A 6,769-nucleotide genomic window follows, 5' to 3' on the forward strand; every position below is an offset into this window, starting at 1 on the left:
TTATAAGGGATTACAAGACAACTACTGAGAAACAACAACGCTGTCAGAAACCATGAATGTGGCTGGATCTCGGAAGATATACTAATTTGATAAGCAACAGCTAAAAAGAAAACGTCAGTCAGAAACAGAATTAGAGCTTTTGGACAACACTAGTCCTTCCTCATTCTATCTTTTGAGGCGAGATCCCATTCTTCAATAGTTACGTTTGAAGAACCTCGAATTGATGCTGTAAACCGCTACCTTCGGTCAAGGAGAAAACATAAAGTATGATAAATTGTTTGGAAAAAAATATGTGTATTGTTTGGAGGTTTGCATGGCAGGGCCATATACAGGGGGGGGGGGCGTAGGTCCCCCTCCCCCTTTGTACACAGTGTTAACATTTTAAAGCTTGTTCTTGCTAGGCAATACAATTTTTTTCCAGGGATCACTCAAAATGAATACTTCTAATCTATGTAAATATGCATCAGCACGTGTTATACATAGGTATAGGCCTACTATAATAACAGGCCTAAGCGCGATTTAAAAAAATCTTCAATCCATAAATCCCAGGCCAGGATTTTCAGATACAGAAATGTGATATTGTACTCAGTTTGGTTTTTATCCTTTTGCAAGCTCTATAAAGTTTTGTTTTAATGCTACTGAGTTACTAGTAATAATAATAATAATAATAATAATAATTATGATGATGACGATGATGATGATGATGGCGATAATAGATAATAATATTAATAATATTAAGAAGTGAAGAAAATTATGCTTAAGGCGAAAAAGTAAGTTGTGATTTGTTGATCACAATTATTATAGTATAGTTTAAGCTTAGTAAGCTATATATAGGCCTAAGTTGTCTTGGATATTAAGTAGATCCCTGATAATAAGAAATTTGTTGATGATGAATTTTACTATATATGTGTCATTTCTGGCCATCTAGAGGTTTATTTCCTCAAATTTTCTCACCTCAACCCCAACTATGGTGGGGCTGAGGTGGTTGTGAAATCACGGCTTTGAAGTATGTAAAGTACATACTCAAGAACAATGTTTTTAAGTTTGAGTTTCTATGGTCAGGGGCGGATTTGGGGGCGGGGCGGCCGGCCCCGCCCCCCCCCCCTTTGGGAGGTAAAAAAAAGAAAAATAAAGAAAAAAGGGGGAAAAAAGAAAAAAAAAAGAGAAAAAGAAAAAAATAATAGCCCAGAATGCCTCAAATGTTATGTTCGGGCGTCTAGAACACAAAAATTGCCCCGGAATGCCCCGGACCCCCTACGACAGTGTTGTCTCAATCGGCCCAACTTTCGGGCCCCCCCTTTTGGACATTTCTGGATCCGCCCCTGATGGTACATCACACATATTAATAAGATCTCTGGTTGCCGAAAATCCCTGATAAAAGATCATGAGAAATTTGTTGGCACTTCATTTTGAATAAATGGTGATGTGATTATGATGAATTTTACTAAAAATGTCATGTTCTGGTCAACTAGAGTTACTATTCCCTCAAATTTTCGCACCTCAGCCCCAACAATAGTGTGTCTGATGTGGGTGTCGACTCACAAAATGTCCCCCAACCCCCACCTCCACCTTTCAAAACAGATTGCAGCCTTCCTGGGTATGACATTAAACTCCATTGAGTCGACACCTGACTCAGGACTGCTGATGAGGCGAGAATGCATAAATTTGTTTTTAGGATGTGATCTGGTTTTAAATGCCCATTTTTTGTGATTATGACTATTTTGGATAAACAATGTTTTGAGCAGTGGTGTATCCCGTGGTGTATTCAAGGCCCCTTCCCCCCCCCCCTATTTTTTTAATAGAAAAAAAGAGAAAAATATATGCCCCTATCCAAATTTAAGTCTGAGAGTGTAATTTCCGGCAATCTAGAGGTGCCCTAATCATAAATTTTCTTACCTCAGCCCCAACCATTGTGGGGCTGAGGTCGGTGGTTCCTCAATCTGTATTAAGTCTCTCCCTGGGTCACCTCTCTATTGCTGGATCCATCACTGATGAGTTTTTTTAATAATTACTGTTAGGCTTATAACTAATGTTATTTATGATGATATTTCACTTTATCATCTCAAAACAGCCCTAAAAACCTTCAGAGCGTGTTACTTTCCAAAGGGCTTCGCAACTGGACCCCCCTCCCCAACCCACTGGGCTGTCTCTTATACACATCTAGATGTGTATAAGAGACAGCATTACGAGTGTTACCCCTTTTCATGGTCACCAAGTAATATATTTGTTGAATGATGTAGTTGCCAAGTGACGTAGTCCTCAAATGCCAGTTGCCGAATGCTGTAGTTGCTGCCGAATGATAAAGTCGCAACAAAATACTATATGCGCCGAACAAATGTCTGCTCTGTAGGTGTACCATAATTATACAAAATTTTACTATTTTGAGGGAACAAAATATTATTTTGTAGGAACGAAATATTATTTCGAGGAATGAAATCATTATTTTGGGGGAACAAAATATTATTTCAAAAACGAAATATATTTCGAAGGGACGAAATATTATTTTGTTCTCTCGAAATGATTTTGTTTCCTCGAAATGATTTTGAGGAAACGAAATATTATTTTGAGAACGAAATGATTTTATTTCCTTGAAATAATATTATTTCATCCACTCGAAATAATTTAATATTTTTCTAACCTGTCCCTTTATGCACTCCTTAGAAATTTACTGAGACACTCATAGATATATTACATTGTACTGTACAAAATAAAAATCAAACATTTGAACAATCCTTTAGAGTGTTTTTCACACTTTTATTTCCACAAAACAATTATCGCTGATTAAAGTTTACTTTTTGAATGTATCATTGATGGACATACACCTGTCTCTTATACACATCTCCTTCAGAGCGTGTTACTTTCCAAAGGGCTTCGCAGCTGGACCCCCCTCCCCAACCCACTGGGTCCTACGTACCTCGCATAACGCCCCCCCCCCCTTTCGAAATCCTGGCTACGTCCCTGTTGCATGGCAAAGTAATAACAAATGTTGAGGTTTGCAGTACACCAAGTAGGTAGAATCGTCTTCAGGAGAATAATATCTGCAGAAGTTCCAAACAGGGAAATACTTATACATGTGATAACACAACCACCTTCACAACAATTTATCTTGAGTCTGGAGCACATTCCATCAAAATTGATGCTCTAACCCTTAAGCTTGGATTCCTTAAATTCGCTACACTGCTGTCGGACTCGCTATCAGTGTTTTCAGCGCAATCATTGTACTGCGTACCGTAGCAGTCCCCAAAGCAATCAGGAAGGTTCCCCGATATGATTGACTATATCACCAAAAGCAGTCGCCGATAGCGTGTAGCGATTGCATAGAAACCAAGCTTACTCTCAAAGTCTAAACATAAATTATGTTGTATTGTTTGAAATAAATTTCCTATAATATGTAGACCTTCATTATTAGGTGTTTAAGCATTTTCAACTGTAATAATCGTCATTGTTTCTGTTGTGTTATTGTTAAAAGGAAAATCTATTAAAGGATGCAGATATTAATAAATGAATTATGGTGTTTATTAAATACCGAAATACTAAACAGAGTGATTACTGAAATAACGGGTGGGTATGTGGGTGAACGGATGGACGAACGGACTACCAAACAGATGGACGGAGAGACCGACAAATGAACCGACGCGGAAGATATGGATGGATAGATGGATGGTGAATTGATTTATTACAAAATTGATTGATTGATTAATTGATTGAATGATTGACTGACTAATAATGTGTTAACTTTACCGACTTCTCAGCAATACCTCTTAATATGTGTATACCATCAGGACCAGAAGACTTGTTGCAGTTTGCCCAATTTGAGACCAAAAGTGGGACATGAATATGTGAGTTGGTTTTTGGAAGTATCATCACTCAAAACACCATGGAATCAACAAAATGCTCGCCGTCGCTAATACACATGGAAAAACATCCATCACTAAAAATTCAATTTAAACATTTAAAAAAGCCAAACAAACTTCTAATAAAACACGACGTTATCAAATAAATTGACACAGTTTACATACAAATTGTTAAGGCTAGCCTTGATTTTTAAAAAAAATTAAAAGACACCTATGCTTGATAAGTAAATAACATAATTGTTCCTTCCTTTACTTGAGCAGTGTTTCTATCCTCATTACTTTATTTAAAATATCAGAGCTATAGCATATGCAACGCTTCTTCTATAAACCCTTTGAAGGCTCCGTACATTGCTGTCCCAATTATTATGAAGAAACTACAGTGGCTGCAATGAACTGTCAAGAAACCTTGCCGCCTGTTAAAGAAAACACAATACAATAATGCAACACTTCTTTATTTTATGATTTAAGTACATATAAAAAAGTAGAAAGTATGTTGTAAAATCACAACCAAAAAGCGCAGGAATAAAAAGTTTAGAAAGATAATCTATATGCAGACGTGGGAAATTACGAGTGTTACCACTTTCCATGGTCACCAATTGCTGAATGACGTAGTCCTCAAATGTCAGTTGCCACCGAATGATAAAGTCGCAACAAAATACTATAAGCGCCGAACGAAAGGCTGCTCTGTAGGTGTACAATAATTAATAATTTTACTATTTTGAGGGAACAAAATTATTTTGTAGGAACGAAATAATTATTTTGGGGGAACAAAATATTATTTCAAAAACGAAATATATTTCGAAGGGACGAAATATTATTTTGTTCTCTCGAAATGATTTTGTTACCTCGAAATGATTTTGAGGAAACGAAATATTATTTTGAGAACGAAATGATTTTATTTCCTTGAAATAATATTATTTCGTCCATTTGAAATAATTTAATATTTTTCTAACCCGTCCCTTTATGCGCTCCTGAGAAATTTACTGAGACACTCATAGATATATCACATTGCACTGTACAAAAAAAAAAAAAAAAATCAAACATTTGAAATATCCTTTAGAGTGTTTTTCACACTTTTATTTCCACAAAACAATTATCGCTGATTAAAGTTTACTTTTTGAATGTATCATTGATGGACATACACATAAACATAATTATACTGTGTTTTGAAGTCATAAGAAAAAAACATTCTTTGCTAATTCTCTGTACCAATATGACTAAATTAAAGCCGTATTTTCTGGTTTTCCTAAATAAGGAAAAAGTTTAAAATGTATATAGTTTCTTACTCTGAAAATTATTGGTGAAGAACCAACTTGAATGTAAACACATCTTTAAAATTTAATTAATAAGAAAATTACTAGCCTTTTCGAAATTAAAAACAAAAACTTAAAATTATTTTCATTATTAAAATTATCCATTTAGAACTACGGCAATCATGTCAGAAAAAGACTTTTATGTATCAATGCAATAATAATACGGTTTATGAATGTTTCTTCGAGCCTGCAGCAAGATCTCCACAAACGCCAGAAGTCGCAAGAAAATCGACAACACACAAGAGCTATGTGTGTAGTTAGCAGACAGCTCTTGTGTGTGGGAGGTCTTAGGTAAAAGAGTTTTGTTTAAGATGGGAGTTTGCCCTAGAGAGAGAAGCTTGGAAAATTAACCTCATCGTAGTATACAATACTGTACCGAAACATGTATAGTACTGTAGTATGGTTACAATTCTTAAATGAAAAAAGGCACTTAATTGTGATATTTATATCGAAATATATATGTTATTGAATATATATTCAGTAAGAAATTTTAAACACGAAAGTGACTATTGTCTTGGCCTCATGATATTCTTTCAATGAATCCTCTCCCCTAAAAATAAATTAATCAAAAAATGTCGAATTGAAATCAAAGTGAAAATCCTTGGCTCATGTGCCTAAAAAAGTCACTTTATAATCAATTAACAACAATTTCAACATGAACAGTTGTGCCAAGAACACTAAAGCTAAGGGGTAAACTTACAGGTCTCTGCCAAACCCAGACTGTTTGTAGCCACCGAAAGGAACTGAAGGTCCACCAACATTGTAGCAATAAACCCTAAAAATGTAAACAAACACAATATTAACTAGAGCAGTCACTCTATAGCGTGCATACCACCACCCTGTGCCTGAACAATGTGCAGTTGTGTATGATGGGCAATTTCATTTTTTTCCACCCTGTGCCTGAACAATATGCAGGGGGTGTATGATAGAAGATTCCATTATATTCCACCCTGTGCCTGAACAATATGCAGAGGGTGTATGATGGGTGAGTTCATTATTTTCCACCCTGTGCCTGAATAATGGACAGGAGGTGTATGATGGGCGATTCCATTCTTTTCCACCCTGTGCCTGAAAAATATGCAAGGGGTGTATGATGGGAGATTCCATTTTTTTCTATTCTGTGCATGAATACCAAACAATATGCAGGCAAGCCAATTTTATGCTTGGGGTTAAAATCTCGGTGACCTTGACCTTTGACCTGTTCTTCCCAAAATGTAATCATCTCTTAAACCTTAAAGCTCTGTCCACACTATTTAGTTTCATGTGTCAAGTAAATGAATGTGATATGACGTCAGTATTATGACATCCACTTGTAAGACCTGCAATACAACACGAGCAACATTGTCATTAGTACACTAGTTACATGAGTAACTTTGAAAAAATGATAAATAGGTGGTACTGTGTGGTAGTGAAGTAATGTATTATATAAGCATACCTTTTCCAAATCCTATTCGATCTAGCGAAAATATGTAAGCCAAATACAGTCACTTAGATCTATTTGAATCACAATGTAACGTCGATGATGCAAAACCATTAAGCACTAAGTCACGGCATGCTAGTAGAACCCGTATGTGTCTCGTTTCAGAAAATGCTATGATAGCA

General features: G+C 35.9%; 1 long non-coding RNA gene across 1 annotated transcript; it reads right to left on the reverse strand.

The window, feature by feature from the left end:
* Positions 1–3,997: 3,997 nt before the first annotated feature.
* LOC117120553 lies at positions 3,998–6,754 on the reverse strand. The gene is made up of 3 exons (XR_004447378.1): positions 6,603–6,754; positions 5,868–5,942; positions 3,998–4,267 (listed from the first exon to the last, which is right to left on the reverse strand). It is a non-coding gene; the product is annotated as an uncharacterized LOC117120553 (long non-coding RNA).
* Positions 6,755–6,769: the final 15 nt, after the last annotated feature.

This window comes from Anneissia japonica, unplaced genomic scaffold (assembly GCF_011630105.1).
Source record: "Anneissia japonica isolate Jap-2015-1 unplaced genomic scaffold, ASM1163010v1 scaffold287955_len215512_cov160, whole genome shotgun sequence".
Lineage (NCBI taxonomy): Eukaryota > Metazoa > Echinodermata > Crinoidea > Comatulida > Comatulidae > Anneissia > Anneissia japonica.